Source organism: Humulus lupulus, chromosome 5 (genome assembly GCF_963169125.1).
Source record: "Humulus lupulus chromosome 5, drHumLupu1.1, whole genome shotgun sequence".
In the NCBI taxonomy this organism is placed as follows: domain Eukaryota; kingdom Viridiplantae; phylum Streptophyta; class Magnoliopsida; order Rosales; family Cannabaceae; genus Humulus; species Humulus lupulus.
In genome coordinates, this window is record NC_084797.1 from 130,491,449 (window position 1) to 130,510,024 (window position 18,576).

The 18,576-nt window shown below is 39.5% G+C and overlaps 1 long non-coding RNA gene across 1 annotated transcript in view; it reads right to left on the reverse strand.

Annotated features, from left to right (window-relative positions):
• Window positions 1-17,314, reverse strand: part of LOC133777656 (uncharacterized) — a 38,286-nt gene extending 20,972 nt beyond the window's left edge. The window contains exon 1 of the long non-coding RNA XR_009868748.1: window positions 16,924-17,314. This is a non-coding gene — a long non-coding RNA (uncharacterized LOC133777656). The remainder of the gene's footprint in view (window positions 1-16,923) is intronic.
• Between the last annotated feature and the right edge of the window lie 1,262 nt (window positions 17,315-18,576).

Genomic DNA, 18,576 nt, shown 5'->3' on the forward strand with positions numbered 1-18,576 from the left:
AAGTTGGGCTTGTTCACGCTTTTCCTCAACCAGGTCTAGGGACTCCATCAATATTTGGCTATTAGAGTCTTGGTCGTATGTTAATCTGCGATGAGAAGGTGGATCCAGCTCGACAGGCAACATAGCTTCATACCCGTATGCCAAAGAAAACGGGGTATGACTTGTTGCTGTTCGGTGGGAAGTCCTATATGACCAAAGAACTTCAGGCAACTGCTCTGGCCATGCTCCCTTAGCTTCTTCAAGTCTTTTCTTCAGAGTATATTTTAAGGTTTTGTTAACTGCTTCGACCTGCCCATTCGCTTGGGGATGAGCGATTAAAGAAAAGCTTTTGATAATACCATGCTGTTTGCAGAAGTCCATGAATAGATCACTGTCAAATTGGGTGCCGTTATTCGAGACGATTTTTCTTGGCAATCCATATCGACAAATGATGTTCTTGACTACGAAGTCAAATACTTTCTTGGTCGTTATGGTTGCGAGTGGCTCAGCCTCAGCCCATTTGGTGAAGTAATCGACGACAACCACTGCATACTTTACACCACCTTTCCCTGTAGGCAAAGATCCGATTAGATCTATTCCCCAAACTGCGAAGAGCCATGGACTCTGCCTTTGCTTTAACTCATTGGGGGCTGCTCGTGGGATTTTGAAAATCTCTGACACTTGTCACACCTCCGCACGAACTCCATTGAGTCTTCACTCATGGTTGGCCAGAAATATCCTTGCCTTAGGATCTTTTTTGACAAACTTTGCCCCCCAGCATGGTCCCCGCAAAGCCTTCGTGCACCTCTTTCATCAACTCTTTGGCTTTCTCCTTTATAATACATCTAAGAAGTGGTAGTGAGTATCCCCTTCGGTACAGGATTCCATCGACCAGGATATACCTAGCAGCTTGCCGCTGAAGGGTCCTGGCTTTGTTTCTGTCCGCTGGTAGCACGCCGCTTGACAGATACTCTACATATGGTGCCATCCACATATTCGCCATCTGGATTACCAGAGTGGTTTCTTCCGCTTGGATGCTTGGTACCGATAGTCGTTCGACTGGCACTATGTTCAGAGTATCATCATCCTTCGCACTTGCCAATTTTGCCAAAGCATTCGCGTTGGAATTCTGATCGCGGGGTACTTGCTGGAGACTATATCTGCGAACTGGGCTAACATATCCTTTGTTTTGTTCAGATAGGCAACCATCTTCAAACCTCGTGTCTGGTACTCTCCCATGACCTGATTCACCACCAGCTGAGAATCACTATAGATGTCAAGCACTTTTATGTTCATATCCTTGGCTAACCGCAATCCGGCGAGTAGTGCTTCATAGTCGGCCTCATTGTTAGAAGCAGTGAAGTCAAATCTGATTGCATAGTGAAATCGATGCCCTTCCGGCGTTATCAATATCACTCCTGCTCCTGCGTGGGATTCGTTGGATGAACCGTCTATGAACAATTTCCACGTGGGAGCTTGGATTTGACATTCAGGTTCGCTGGGCTCTTCAGTTTGCTCTCCATTCGTAAGTTCAGTGAATTCCGCGATGAAGTTAGCCAAGGCTTGTCCTTTTATCGCTGCTCGCAGCAAGTAAGATATGTCGAACTGCCCGAGTTCGACTGCCCACTTTAGCAATCTACCTACAACCTCTGGCTTTTGCAGGACTTGTCTAAGAGACTGGTCAGTCAACACCATAATTGGATGAGCTTTGAAGTAAGGCCGCAACTTCCTAGAGGCCAAAACTAGGCAATAGGCTAGTTTCTCGATTGGCAGGTACCGCTGTTCTGCTCCAATCAGCCTTTTTCTCACGTAGTAGACAGCCTTCTGCATGCCTTCTTCTTCTCTTACTAGAACAGCACTAGCAGCGTATTCCATGACTGCCAGGTATATGAACAGAGTTTATTTATTGACTGACTTTGACATGATGGGTGGTTGCGCCATATGCGTTTTTAGTGCTTGAAAGGCCTGTTCGCACTCATCTGTCCATTCAAATTTCTTATTGCCTCTTAGTAGATTGAAAAACGAAACACACTTGTTTGTCGATTTCGAAATGAATCTACTGAGAGCAGCAATCCTCCCGGTCAGGCTTTGAACATCTTTAATCTTTACTGTCGATTTCATCTCAATCAGGGCTTTTATTTTCTCGAGATTGGCTTCAATTCCTCTTGAGTTAACTATAAATCCCAAGAACTTCCCTGATCTTACTCCGAAGGAGCATTTAAGGGGATTTAACTTCATCCGATATTTATTCAAGATGTTGAAGCATTACTGCAAATCCCTTACATGCCCTTCTGCTTTCTTCGACTTGACCAGCATATCGTCAACATAAACCTCCATGTTCGTGCCGATCAACTCCTTGAACATGTGGTTGATGAGTCTCTGGTAAGTCGCACCAGCGTTTTTCAAACCGAAGGGTATCTCCTTGTAACAGTAGAGCCCTGTATCAGTCTGAAAGCTAGTGTGATCCTCATGAAGGGGATGCATACTGATTTGATTATACCTGGAGTACGCATCCATGAATGAGAGGATCTCATGCCCTGTTGTCGCATCGACCAGCTGGTCGATCCTTGGGAGTGGGAAACAATCTTTGGGGCAGGCTTTATTTAGGTCTGTAAAATCCATGCACGTACGCCACTTGCTATTTGGCTTGGGCACTAGTACAGGATTAGAGACCCACGATGGATAAAACGCCACTCTGATGAACCCATTCTCCTTCAGCTTCTCGACTTCCTCTTTCAAGGCCTTTGATCTATCTTTCTCGAGCAGCCTTCTTTTTTTTTTGCACTGGTGGAAAGCTTTTGTCGATGTTTAGGACATGGTTGATGACTGTAGGATCTATCCCGACCATGTCTTTGTGCAACCAGGAAAAGACCTCCTGGTTCCTCCTTAAGAACTCCACTAGTGCTTATTTTGTTGTTGTCTCTAAGTTTTTACCGACTTTCACAACTCTGGTCGAATTTTCCTCATCGAATTGGACCTCTTCAAGGTCCTCGATGGGTCCCACTTCTTCTTCAAAATCCCTAAAGCGAAGATCTAAGTCCCTATCCTCACTTTGGGCAACGCCCTATTTGGTGAGATTATCACCCGAGTGGGCCTGAACATCAGTCGCCATTTGCAACTCCTTTTCGGTGGCATCTCTCGATACACCCTTCTTCGCCTTGGTGATCAAGGCATTGTAGCACACCCTTGATTCCCTCTGGTTTCCCAACACGCATCCTATCCCTGCGTCTGTTGGGAATTTCATAGCGAGGTGCCATATAGAGGTAACGGCTCGTAGGTTGACCAAAATTGGCCTCCCTATCATAGCGTTGTACGCCGAAGGACAATCAACTACTATAAAAGTAGTGAGTAATGTCCTATTAGCAGGTGCAGTGCCTGCTGTGCCTGGGAGTCTAATCGACCTTGTTGGGGCGAGCCCTTCTCCAGAAAAACCATAAATGGTTTGGTTGCATGGCTCCAAGTCTTTCACGGACAACTTCATCCTTTCCAGCGAAGACTTGTATAGGATGTTGACCGAACTTCCTGTATCGATCAACACCCTTTTCACCATCATGTTTGCAATCTATACGTCCACGACTAGCGGATCGGAGTGTAGGAATCGCATGTGCTGGGCGTCGTCGTCAGAGAAGGTGATCAGTTCCTCCTCTGTTCGAGCCTTTTTTTGTGCTCGATCCTCAACACTCATCATCTTGATGTCCTGGTTGTGGCGTAGGGTTCGAGCATATCGTTCCCTCGCTTTCCCACTATCTCCTGCAAGATGTGGGCCTCCGCAGATGGTGAGTAGGGTACCTGCCACAAGAGCTAGCTGTAAAGGTGGCGAGTGTTGGCGTGCAGGCGCCGACTTGTTGCCACCTTGAGCCTCTCACTGAGAACCTCCCGTGGCTCGTACAAATCTTCTTAAATGTCCCTGCCTTATCAGGAACTCAATTTCATCCTTCAGTTGGTTACACTCGTTAGTGTCGTGCCCATAATCATTGTGAAAATGACAGAACTTTGTTGCATCTCTCTTGGAGATATCTTTTCTTATAGGTGCGGGTCGTTTGTAGGGCACGTTTGAGTTGGTCGCCTGGTAGACCTTAGCTCGGATTTCAACAAGGGCAGTGTAGTTGGTGAATCTCGGTTCATATTGATTAACTTTGGGGCGCTTATTCTCGAAGGTCGAGGGTTCGTTGTTCGCCCGCTTCCCACCATTTCTTCCATTGCCATTCCTATTGCCTTTGCCGTTTCCATTGGGTTTTTCGGACCCACTGGCGGCTCTGGTGGGTTCTTCCTTAGGCCCATTGTCTTTTGTTGGCGATTTCCCTTCGTTGGCAATCGTGTCATCGAGCTTGATGTACTGATCAGCTCGATCTAAGAACTCTTGGGGTGCTCCTTACCCCATTCTTTCTGAGGCTACTCCAGAGGGGTGAATGGCGTCTAACCCCAGCAGTTAGGGCCATCATCTTACCTTCATCGCCCACAGTCTTGGCTCTAGCTGCAGCTCTCATGAAGCGTTGAACATATTCCTTCAAGGGCTCCCCCTCTTTCTGGCGTATCTCGACCAATTGGTTTGCCTTAGTGGGGTGCACATGACCTGCATAGAATTGTCCGTAAAACTCCTTTACGAACATTTCCCATGATACTATACTGGCAGGAGGGAACTTAAAGAACCACTCCTGAGCAGTGTCAGACAGTGTTGCCGGGAAGATGCGGCAGCAAGCATCGTTGGACACCTTTTGTATATCCATTTGTATCTCAAACTTATTAACGTGAGATACCGAGTCTCCACACCCGTCGAAATTTGGTAGTGTTGGCATCTTGAACTTACTGGGGGTTTCAGCCACAGCAATCCTCTATACGAAGGGGGTGCCTCTCCTCCGATCGTACTCAATGTGGGATGTTCGCCCCCCAACTAGCTGCTGCATCCCCTAGTTTAGGGCATCAATCTGAGCCTGAATAGCTTCTGGGATTGCTGGGGCCTCTGGTGCCGGGGGAATGTACTCATCATGCCTTTCTCGGCGGTCATTAAGTACGTCCCTCAAATCATCGTCTCTTCGCCGCTGCTCGCTGGCTCCGAGCCAACTAAAGACGTTATTCTGCCTGGGCTGCCCCCCAGCGTTATGACCCGCTGGACGGTCTTCTCTAGGTGGGGGGCTCCTGCCTCCACCTCTTTCTTCATTCTTCCGACCAGCATTTCCTTTGTCAGAGTCGGCTTCATTGTAGCCGTGGCTATCTCTGAATCGTGGCTGACTATGGTGCGGCTGGCTATTCACTTTGTTGCCTCCTTGGGATGGCATTTCCTGAGCGTTAGGGGGAGTCCTGCTCTGGTCGGTGGGTCCCCGTGCATTGTTATGCCGTGGGGGGGCCCTGACCGCAGAGACTGTCTCTGAGTTCCTCCTGTTGGCAGAAGGACGCTGCCCCTTGCTTGGTGAATGCGGCTCTTCATCCCCTGGGCGTCTAGGGCTACGAGGCAGTTTCCTGGACCTATTCTGCCTCGGGCGCAAGGGATTGCCTTGACCAGCTTGAGATGGAAGCTGTTTCTCAAGATCCCTAGGTGGGACACCATCCTGAGCCACTGGTGGCTGCTCCGGCCTTTGAGGGCTTACTGATTGGAGCGGAGGACTAAGATTGGGACCCCTTTGAGGTGGCCCGTTTGGTGGATGATCTGGCTAGGAGGCTAGCGCAGTCTGATTCCTAGCCAGCTGGATGGCTACTTCAAGGGCATCCATGGCATCCCTCTGTCGGCGATCTATCTCAGCCTGCCTCTCGCTCAGCTCTGACGCTGGTGTTCTATTTCCCTTTGCTGTGATGCCATTATCTCTGCAGCATTCTCTTGATTGGCCCTCAGATTGGCCAATTCATCCTGCAACACCCCCAGTGTTGCCTTCAGGGTCTCAGAATCTTACTCCTCCTCATCAAACTCCAAATGCGGTTCGTCCTCAGCCAAATTTGGGGGAGGAGGCTGGGATGATGCAGCGCCACCAGCCTGTCCAGTCTTCTTGGATGTTTTTGCCATTAGATTCTTTAACAAGCTCTCAATGAAAGCACCAGAATGTTGACCCTCAAATTAGCCAACGACGCGGAGTCAAATATACGACAGGAAAATAACATGATGCTTGAAAATACAATCTAATGGAAAGTAAGGAACACCAAGAATTATAGTGGTTTGGCCCCAAAGATTGGTAATGACCTACGTCCACTTGATACTATTATTAATGTTGAGCTTCAAAGGTGTGATCAAAGAACTAGGGTTCTTAAGTTTCACAAACCTTAGATGGAAAAACAATACATACGATGGATAATAGCAATACAATTCTCTTCTTCTCAGATCAGAAAAGAGGATTCAGAAAAAGATCCCCCCTTGAGCTATTTCTTGTATATTTATAGGCTCAAGGAGGGTTACATGAGTCAATTAATCATATCTTTCCTTAATAAACGAATATTCAGGTTATAATTAAGAGATATTCTCGGCTATCATTACAACTATACAAATTTATACATAAATAAACGGAGTATACGACCAGGCTGGTTGTATATAAAACTTGAACCCCGCATATGGAAGTGTCTCTGGTCGATAGGCGAGTAGCATCTTTGCCACGTGTTGGCCACGTGTTGAAAATTCTTGCCACATCATCCACAGCTGTTTTTTGGATAAACAGAAAACAAAAGAAACATTCCCAACACACTCTCTCTCTCATACTCGGCTTACACCTCTCCCCTTGGGTTTTGGAGTTTGTTGAAGAAATTAGAGGATTCTAGGCTAGAACTTGTGAGGATTGAAGCTTGTGATGCTTGGGGAGTGGCTTAAAGATTGAACTCATCTCTAAGGTTAGCTCTTAAACTCAATTCTCTCTGTTGAATTCTGTTGGGAATTGGAAGTAGCATGTGAGCTGAATTGTGTTTTGATTTTGATTATTTGGAGAAGCCATGGGGTTGTTTATGGGATGGTTAGGATGTTTAGGCTATAAGGATAAGAATTCTAGGCTTAATTCTGAGTTTGGCTGATGATTGGGACATGAATTTAGGGTTTAGGCTTGAGGAAAAACACAGAAAAGAGCTTGAAATTAATGGGTTTGGGAGCTCAGGCCGCAGCCAGCTTGCTTGAAGAGGCTGGGGAAGCCTCTGATTCGCCAGGCGCACGGCTGAGGGTGCAGGTCACAGCCTGTGTCCCCCAGCAAGGAGGGCCCTACCCTCTAACCAAGTAGTAGGCCGTGGCCTTAAAGGGCATGTCACGACCCTAAATGGGAAAGGGGGGGGGGGGGGGGAATTAAGGATTTAAGGCTCGGGAACTCGAATGTGAAGGCTCGACAAGAATTCTACTGCCTGATTTAGCTCTCAGATGCTAGATTAATATTCTGAAGTTATTTATTGGTTTAGAACTTGATGGATGGTTATTATAAATGCGTTGTGACTAGGTTTTCATCAAGGCTCAAGTTAGAGGACTGTGCACATGATCATGGTGCTCAGATAGCTCGGGACACAGGTAAGAAAACTGTTGTACCCATAGAGCAGGGCATGGCCCTATTGTTTGTATTGCAGGGCGTGGCCCTATTGTTTGAATTTCAGGGCGTAGCCCTAATGTTTATGTTTAGTATGTGTTTAAATATCTATCAATATTATTCTATGTGATGCATGTTTGTGAGTGAACGGCAAAGGCCGGAAACGGTGAAGGCAGAGAACAGCGAAGGCCGGGAACGGAGAAGGCTAGGAACTGTAACGACCTGAATTTGCTAATCGGGCTTAGGGCCCTGATTAGTGTGCCTGGAGGGCAATAAATGATTTAATATGCTAATATGTGGATTTATGTGAATATATGATAGTGATGCATGTTTAGTTGAGTTAAATGTACATGTGGGCCCCGTCTGGGTATTAGGGGCATAAATGAGATATATGTGATAAATGTGATAAATGCTATATATATGTGATATGTTTGTGCAGCACGATCCGAGACAGTCCTAGGGAGCGGTTAGCCAGAAAGTCACAACGGGGTTGAAAATCTGACTCGGGGCGAGTCGAGGGATAATTTGGGGATTTGATATGTTATGGGGTTATCGGGTTAAGGAAATAAATATTTGGAGATATATTTGAGGATAGAATGTCTATAGGAGGGAATATTGGGGAAATTTACCATTTTGCCCTCGGGGACGTTTTGGTACCCCGAGCCTTGAGGTAACCACATAGACTTAAGTTAAATAAAACAAAACTTAGAATTGTGTAGAGCATTCAGAAACCGACTTTTTCCCTTTCTCTCTCTCGAGGTGGTCTTTCTTCCTCTCTCCATTTGAAGATTGGGAGAATTCTTGGTGGAATCAAGAATAAGGTCTAAGGAGTTCAGCTGGGAATTTAGGGAGCTTGGAGCTTGGAGCATAAAGGGTTGGTTCTAAGATTTAATTCAGCAAGGGGTAAGCTTAAATTATAAAGATTATGTGTAGAATTGCAGCTGGTTTGTTAGAGTTTGCATGTTAGTTAAGTTTGGATTGTTCTTGAGTGTTTAAGTTGAGTTTTGGAGCAGATTTTAATGGGATTTTGATGTTGATATTGAGCTGGTGTGTTGTGTTAATTATCAGGGATTGCTAGCTAAGTTTCAGGGTCAATTGGCTTGAGGAAATATAGAAAATTGGTGAAGAATTCTGGGTTTGGAGGTGAGGGCCGCGACCCTAGGAGGGGCGCGCTCGCGGCCATGGGAGGTCGAGAAGTTCATGCGCGCCGCGACGCTTGGTGTGCGCGCTGCGACCCGTGTGTGTTGCAGGGTAGTGCTAGCCTCTGTTTTGAGGCTAGCCGCGACGCTTGAGGGTGGGGTCGCGGCTCTTAGTGCCAGTTTGTGTTTTTAAGGGTGTTTAAGCTTGGGAATTCAATGGTTAAGGCTCGGGATGGATTTTATCACCCGGATTGATAGAATTCAAGGTCTCAGAGGTTAGGGTTATGGCTCGAAGATATTTAATGAATTAGAACTTGATGGCTGGATATAGTTAATGTGTTGTGACTAGGGTTTCAGCGAGGCTCAAATTAGAGGACTGTGCTCGGGACGTCGGTGCTCGGAATGCTTGGGACTCAGGTAAGAAAACCCTTGTTCCCATAGAGCTTATATGCAGGGCTGAGCCCAATGTGTTTAAACTGCAGGGCGTAGCCCTTTATCTGGATTTGCTAGAATTCTGTATTTGCTTGCTATGCTATGAATGATATTATGTGAATGTTCGGCAAGAGCCGGGAACGGTGTAGGCCGAGAACGGCAGGGGCCGGGAATGGCAAAGGGCCGGGAACGACGTTAGGCACGTTGAGTGCAAGGCCGAGTACGGCAAGGGGCCGGGAGCAGCGTTGAGCACGTGGGGTGCGGGTTGCCAGGGCAAGTCCCTAAAAGGATACTTGGGATATCCTCACGGCGTGGTCCGCAAACCCAGGGCTTGGTAAATGCCTGGGACGGCTAGGCCGTATGTGTTTAGCCCATTGGTGGCCTGTTTATATGCTTGATATATGTATTGCATATGTTATCTGTTTGTGGGTTTTCTTGCTGGGCTTCGGCTCACAGATGCTCTGTGGTGCAGGTAAGGGTAAAGAGAAAGCCAACCAACCGTGAGTGTAGCAGGCGTGAGGCGGCATGTACATGTTTGGCCAGCTTGGCTGCCACAGCCAGAGGATTTTGGGAGATGTTTGTAAATAAACCTAAATTTTGTCGTTTAGTCGACTTGGTTCAGTTTATATATTGTGAATGTGTTCTAAACTGTGTTTTGGGATCCCATGTGTAAAACTTTGATTATTTTCTATGGAAACTATTATTTCTAAAGTTTTTCCTCTGTTTATGGCTTAATTACACTATTTGACCTAAAACCTCGATTAGCGAGTTGAAAGCACGTTTTTAAACTCACTTAGTAACGACTCTAAGGAAGTAGGGCGTTACAGGAACGGCGAAGGCCGGGAACGACGAAGGCCAAGAATAGAAGAAAGTTGAGTACGGAAAGGGGTTGGGATCGGCGTTGAGCACGATGAGTGCTGGCCGTTAGGGCGAGATCCTCCTAGGGTGCTGGAGCCATCCTCTCGGTGAAGACCGCGAACCCAGGGCCTGATAAAGCGCCTAGGACGGTGTTGGCCATTATGTGTTTAGCTCGTTGGATGTTTTGTTGTATGCTATGGATAGTTGTGCATATGTTATATGTTTTGTGTTGAGTTTTCTTGCTGGGCTTTGGCTCACGGGTTCTCTATGGTGCAGGTAAAGGCAAGGGAAATGTCGACCAACCATGAGTACGGAGAGTGTGGGGCAACGGGTACATGTTCGGCCTACCTGGCTGCCACGACCAGGGTTATTTTGGGAAGATGTATTGTATTGATTACTTTGTTGCCTAGGTCGACCTTAATTATAATTTTGTGTTATAAAGTATTTTCTAAAAAGTATTTTGGGATCCCAAATGTATAACTCTTTATGATTTCAATGAATGACTATATTTTATACTTAATGTCTTTAAATGGTGTTTTACTTCAATTTAGTTGCACTTTTAACCTAAAATCTCGATTAGCGAGTTAATGGCACATTTTTAACTCACATAGTAACAACTCTAAAGAAGTAGGGTGTTACATTCTCTCTCTCCCAACCATCTCTCTCTCTCTCTCAACTTTGGTGTGAGATTTCTTGACGAACTAAGGGGATTAAAGGTTGCAGCTTGGGAATTGAAGGCTTGACTTTGGGGCTTGATTAGTTGCAGATATGAGGACATAATCACAGCTGAGGTAAGCCATGGACCTTGCTTTTAAGTTGAATTCAGTTCTGGTTTGGTTGTTCTTGAGCTTTGAGGCTCAAGGTTATGAATTTGAATTTTGGGCAGAGTTTTTAGTGTGTTGAGCTGGGGTTTTGTTGCTGGTAAGATGTTGAATATGTTATGGGGATTGAATTAAGGTTCTAGGATGGATTTGGCGTGGTTTTTGGCTGATGAAAAAATAGCGAATTATGGGTTCGAAGGGTCGGGTCGCGACCTTGTTCTTAGGGCACTGCGACCCATACGAACCCAGGGCCAGGTGGGGCTTCTGTTTCAGAGGCGCGCCGCGGCCCTATGGGGAAAGTTGCGGCCCGTGTCTTGTCCCTAGGCAGGAGGGGCTCTCTTAGCTGGGACGCGTGCCGTGGCCCTTAGGGGTAAGTCGCGGCTCGCCTGGGCTGTTTTGGCCACCTAGGGTCTTGAGTAACGAGAACTCAAACCTAAGGGCTCGGGATCGATTCTACTACCCGATTTAGCAGAGTTCGACGTCCTGGAGGCAAAGACTCGGTCCCGAAGCCTTTATTTGCTTGTTATTGACGGGATCATATATTATGGTTGTGACTAGGTTATCGATAGGGGCTCAGAATCGGGATTGTGCTCGAGGGTCGTTCTTATTATTACACTATACTTGGACCTGAGGTAAGAAAACTGCACCTGGTCTGCATTTAGGGCTTGGTCCGATTATAGTACAGAATTAATGTTAGGTTGAGAATGTTTTATTAAACATATTGAATGTGTTGTGTTTACCTATGTTATGTAATAATTGTTGATTTGTATATCTGATTGGGGAAGCTCAGCTTATAAGTTGAAAGTTTACCTATGTTATCTGAAGAAGGGCTTGGCTTAATAGTCGAGGGTATAGTCGGTTTTAAGGGACTCGACTTATCAGTCGAATGTTAAGGCTCGACTTATCAATCGAATGTTAAAGGCATGACTTATCAGTCGAAAATTGAAAGCACAATTTATTAGTTAAAGGTTAAAGGACTCGGCTTATGAGTCGAGAGTTTAAAGGCTTGGCTTAGAAGTCAAGGGCAGTAATAGTATGTTGAACACTGGCTGATAGGGTTAAGCCGACCTGGAAGCAAGATACACGCTTGAACGCACCTAGGGATGTCTAGAATGTGAAGCATTAGACCCACTTGGCCAGCTCAAAGGCTGGTTATGTGAGAGATGGGCACTAAATCCCTAGTGTGACTCTATAATCACTTATATGAGTTAACTGCATATATGAGTAGGGTTATTACTGCTGGGTTATTACTAAAATGTGAAGCATTAGACCCACTTGGCCAGCTCAAAGGCTGGTTATGTGAGAGATGGGCACTAAATCCCTAGTGTGACTCTATAATCTCTTATATGAGTTAACTGCATATATGAGTAGGGTTATTACTGCTGGCATACTAGTTATGATTCTGTGATCTGATAATGCACTAATTATAAGCATGTTTATGTTTTCTTGCCGAGCCTTAGCTCACGGGTGCTAAATGGTTCAGGCAAAGGAAAGAAAAAGCTAGACCAGCCATGAGTTGGAGAGCTTCAGGGGCAGAGTGTACATATGCGGTCTACTCATCCGCCATGACCGAGGCTATCTGTTGGAACTAGGGTTGGACCTTGATTTTTTCGCCTAGGTCGGCTTTTGTATTCGTTTTTGGGTTTGTAACATTTTAAACTATGATGGGATCTCATGTATGGAAGTTAAATGCTTTTAATAAAATGGTTGACTTTTGACCGAAATTTTTAGTACCAAAACCTGTGGTTAGTTTTAATTACACGACTTAAACTCAAATGACTCCTTTAGCGAGTTAAACACTATTTAAACAACACACTGTAATTCAGGAGGATGTTACAAAAAATATTAGTCAAAGACATTTTGACAAGAATTTTACAAAAATATGACAAAATTTTACTTTGTTTCTATAAATATGAACAAAAAGTACTTTACATATCTAAACTAATATAAATAAATAATTATAGCTATGTTAAAGATAAAAATTATACCCAAAATAAATTTATTATTGTCATACTCATATATAACTAATTTAAATACATTAAATAAAATAATACTCTTTCCTTAAATCTCAACAACATAACAACTTTCCTTTAAGAACGTAATTGGCCATATTATTTATTTATTAGACATTATCTTTATTTGGTTTGATTATTAAAAAATAAATATAACGCTATACTAAAACCAGCTTTCAAGTCACACCAAACACTTGTTGGAAAAACAATACCATCGATTCCACAGTCCGAGTCTCCAAGGAGATGGAGAGTAGCTGTATAACATTGTTTTCAAAGTTGTATTTTCATAATTGAGAAGATAGGTTGCGTTTGTTAAAATTTGTTTGGTATGTATTTTGGGTTCAATTTTATAGTTTGAAAACTTAGAGTTTGTGGGTCCCATCAAAATAAATGAATGGTAAGTTATTTTGTAAAATGGAATCCAAATCAATATTCAAACTTTACACTGCCAAATGAAAAACGAGAAAATATCGTTTTCTCCATTTTGTGAACTAAAGCCATTTTTCTCTTTTTAACTGCTCCACTCCACTCTCATCTACCTTTTTCTCTTCTGCCATTATCAACCTAAACTATCTCTAAAATTTGCTATGTTTTATGTATATATATTGTGAGATTTTTATTTATATAAGTTAAATGTGGGTTTTTGTGTTTATATATATATATATATATGTTAAATTTAGAATTATGCAACAACTGCCCTTAAAGTATTTTATACAAGAGTTTTGACGTAGATTGATATTTGAAAGGGATAATATTTGAAAGGGATAGCATAATATAAATATATATGGCTATTTGGACATATAAAGACTTACAGTACATCATATAACAACAAGAAATGAGGATATATATATATATAACAACAAAAAATGACAAGATAATAACACTGATTAATGAGTAAGATGGTGGGTATGTTTGGTTGGGTAGTTAGACTAATTTATATATATATATATGTGGAAGACTTCTTAATGGTTACCACCCATAGATGGGTACTAACAATTATGATGATGTGGCAACATAGTAACTTGGTATAGCAAGTCATAGGTAAATATTTTTTTTCTACATTAATTTTGAATATAGTTATTATTTTTTTGTCATAATTAATGTTGTTTCTAACCAATGAGACACCATAGCTATATTTAGAAATCGACATGCATTTGAAAAATGAAAAGTTTACAATATTATATTTTCATAATAAATACACATTTTTCATTAGGTAACCCATCCAAAAATTTGAAAAAATCAAATTTTATTTTTAGAAATATTAATTAACAACTATAAATATGGATCATTAATCTTAATCAAATTTTATTCATGTTGCTGATATAGCATACAAAATCTACCAATCACTTATTTTGTTTATGTTGTATTTTCAGATTTTCTACCAATCATATATTCTATTTTTTAAAACTAAAAAACAGTTTACTGACATTGAACCAATCACATTTTCAGAAACATGTTTTCAGTCACTAAATTCAGATTTTCATTTCAGAATCCACTTTTCAAAAATACAGTTTTCTAATCGCGAACCAATCAGACCCTAAATTTTTTAAACTCAAAAATAAAAAAATATTTTTGTTTTATGTTTTTTTATTTTTATAAAATAAACTGTTTTTTTTAAAATAAAAATAAAAATGTATTTGGTAACTTTTATTTTTATTTTTTGTTTAAAAAAATAAAAAAAATGTTTGGTAAATTTTGTTTTTTTAAATTTATTTTTTATTTTCATTTTCTAAACTAAAAAATAAAAATATTTTTTGTGAGCACTATTTATTATTTTAAAATAAAAAATAAAAAAATTATAGTAAAAAAAGATCATATTAATAATATTCAAATAATCTCAAATTTCAAAACTTAATATCTATCTACGAGATAACATAAAATCAAGAAAGTTTACATAGTAAAATAAAAATATATGAACTGATAATTATCCAAATTTAAAATAAAATATTAAACGAGTCATAACAATCAACTAATATTTTTACTCAATCTCACTATCATCGACTAGCTCTCCATATATAGTCAGCAATTTCATCACGAACATGAGCCATTTCACATATATGAGTTCTAGAAATACTGAACTCTACACTATCAGTCAAAGTTCCATCGTGCTTTGTAAAATAGTGGCCTGTACTTCAGAATTTCCTTCACCTCCATCAAAATATACATCTGCTTCTGTATTTATCCTTATAAAATTGTGAATCCCACAACAAGCAATGACAATGTACTTTTATATTCTTAGATCATATGAAGGCATTTGCTTTAGGATTGGAAAGCGAGCCTTCAACACGCTGAAACACCGCTCAATGACTTACTGTCCATTATTGTAGTTATTTTTCTTGAAAAATGTCACATTAAAATGTTTTATTCTGCTTTAACTTATGCTACTCTATAGTGAACATGATGGTATTTTACTACTACCCACTGGCTCAACTTCTCCATTTGGCTTATTTGGCTTATATAAGATGCTTTAGCTGAAGGTATACAACATCATCAACCTCAATTCTTTGAAAAAAGCAACTTAAAAAAAGTTGGATTAGTAATATTTTGAAGCTCGTAACTATGGAAGTGAAACCAACCAAAAGCTTAACAGAACTATCTAACTCTCATAAAATAAAAGCCTGCATCAATGATAAGATATTGAATTTTGCATACAGCCATTATTGAAAATGAAGTACAAGTACCAACTTTAAAATCCTCCATTTAGAGTAGACGACTCACATAGCTACATGACATATAAAACCATAGTAAACTAAAGTAGCTACAAAATCAAATTCAATAATAAATAAAATTTATCTTGTATGCATCCACCAAAAGATAAAGTGCATGCAGCAAAAGTTTTAGAACAACTCCACATTCATAATTACAGTGGTTTCAAAACTATCATCCTAACTTAACTTACTTCATCACACAGTTATCTCAAAATAAACAACGAATATGTACTTGTCAAACTAAAATGTATAAGTATTTCCAAAATGGGTTCTCCAATTTATCACCCAGACTACTTTTTCAAAATGGGCTTATTACCATTAAATTCATAAAACTGCCCCCAGTTTCTGATCTCCACTCAAGGCCAATCCAATAGATATAAGTTCTTTCAGCAAAGTAGTTTATTCTCATAATGCTTAGACAAGCAAAAAGATCTAGACTTGAACTTAATAGAGACTTGATCTAGAAAATATCAATGATGAATTAACGACAATCAATGCTCATATATTTTATAAATCAAAGACAGAAAGTGCTTTAAGGTCTAGGGTCAGCTAAAATAAAAGCACTAAGTAGAAACTTGAAAAAAAGAAAGGACAATAAAATCCATGTATCAAATAAGATATGACCTTGACAACTATTGACACACTTTCTTTTTGGAGACAATGCAAGGAAACCAATGAAGCCAGCTACTACAATAAATATGAAAATATCTTGTTTGGAGAGGTATTTAATTTATCAAATGTCATTCTACTCATTTGTTCTGATTAAGAGCATTAGCATAGAGAAATGGCATTCCAAGCAAAATAAGCAGAGCTAAGTTAGAGCATGAACATGCCTGTCTGGATTTTTTATCAAACAGTGACCAAAATTCAGAGCAATAGCTTCAAAATCAGTTAATTAAAATATCATCCATAAAGTAACCATGACCGGAACATCAAAATCAACTAATAAAATATGCAATTAACAATGGATAAAAGACATTAAAATTCCTTGTAATCAAACAAGCCAAGCTAGTGTATGAATATGTCTACCTGAGTTTTTATCAAACAGTGGCCAAAATTCAGAGTAATAGCTTCACAATTAACCAATCAAAAAGTAATTAACAATACAAAATAGACATTTAAATTCATTGTAATTCGACAAGAAAAGCTAATGTATGAACAAAAGTTAATATTTCAATTCATTCTCATAAAGTAAAATCTAAACCCCCATTTTCTCCAATGCTTAGGTGGAAACAAAAAGTTACAAAAGGTCAGAATAAGAAGGAAGCCCTCTCTGAAATTTTATTAAATACACCACAAACAAATTCAATACATGGTAAGGTCTCAATTTTGACAATGAGATTCAACAATCAGAGAACCATAATAAAATGAGAAAATATAATCATGAAACAACTGGTGAATAACCATGTATCAAATAAACAATAGACAATAATCGAATAAACAAGGTTACAAACCACAAACCCTAATCCTAAAAAAAATTAGAAATATATTCATACCTTAGCAGTAGAAAAGATTCAACCTCATAACCTCAATGCTTACTTCATTCCTTCATAGATCCAATAACATTTTATAATGCATATCCAACATTTTGAGAGAATCCATGATGAGAAAAGAGATTGAAAGAAAAAAAAATCATATTAGGGAGAGATGATGAAAGAGATCGGAGAAATAAAGGAAAAGGAGAAAGTGACCCGAACAAAGTTTGGAGGGAACTCAGAAGCCATTAATGCTTGAGGTAAAGGTCTTGGCTCTGTGTGGCTACGGGACGAAGAAATAGGAAGAAGAAGAGGAAGAAAAAATGGAAATAAGTTTTAAAAAAAATTTAAAAGCAAGAAAATCTTGTTTCAAAAAATTGATAAATTTTAAGTAATTAAAATTTTAAAATATAAAAAGTAAAATTGTCTTACCGAACATGTTTTCCTCTTTTGTTTTCATTTTTTTAATTAATTAATAATAAAACTGTTTAAAAACATGTTACCAAACATGCCTATAGTTATTACAGTTTTCAAAAAAACAAAAGATGTTTGATTAATGTTTTGTAAAAATATATATTTTTTAATTTTTTTAAAAAAATCTTAAATAAAAATTTAATAAATATATTTACAAATAGATTTTTTTTAAAAGTTTGTAATAAATAATGAGAAAGAAAGTAAATATCTCTTCTATATAATAAATGTGTAGATAACGAAAATATTTGGTTTTAACAATTTTTTATTTTTTTAAGGTTAACTTTAACATAATATTTTTATATTTAATAGAATATTATTATATTTAACTGTAGTTTGTAAACACTTAAACTTAAATAAAATAAAATAAATAATTAAAAAAATTAAAATAGGATGTTTTTGAGATATTTTACAATGATAATTATTTAAAACTAATAAATAATTAAACAAATTAAAATATGATATTTTTGAGATATTTTACCATGATAATTATTTTAAAATAATAAATAATCAAATAAATTAAAATATGATATTTTTGAGATATTTTACAATTATTTAAAAATAATAAAATTATATTTTTTATAACTTAATTAAAATTTAATTAAACTTAAACTTAAACTTAATTTAATAATATCATATTAAACATAATATATTGTGAATTAGCAATAAATTGCATTTTTTAAGAAACTAGCAGTAAACTTAAATTTAAAATCCACATATAATATTTAATATTATTTTAAACATATAATATATAATCTTTTGTTGTCATTCTCAAATTCAAAAACTAGAACAAACATAAACATAAACAAAAATAAGAAAATTATTTAATTAAAATATGATATTTATTTCAAAATTTATATGACATTAATATAAATTTAATAAAAATAATTAATTGTTGACTGTGTTTTTAGCCAACGACGTGAGAACGTCAAATACGACAAACCTTCAAGAGAATTTAAATACACAGAAAGTTTTTTGGTGCTTTCATGAGAGCATGAAGAGAAGAACAGACGGTCCCTGAAGCAAGATGGCACCTAAGAACACCAATGCAGTCTCCAAGAAGATAGGCTCCTCTAAAGAGCCTGCTCGATCAGAAGGTCCTTGCCCATAAGACCATGAGAATGAGCCTAGAGTCATGCTCGAGGACGTGACCCCAGGAGTTGAAGAGCTCCAAGAGGCCATGGGGGCCTTCCAGGAGGAGAT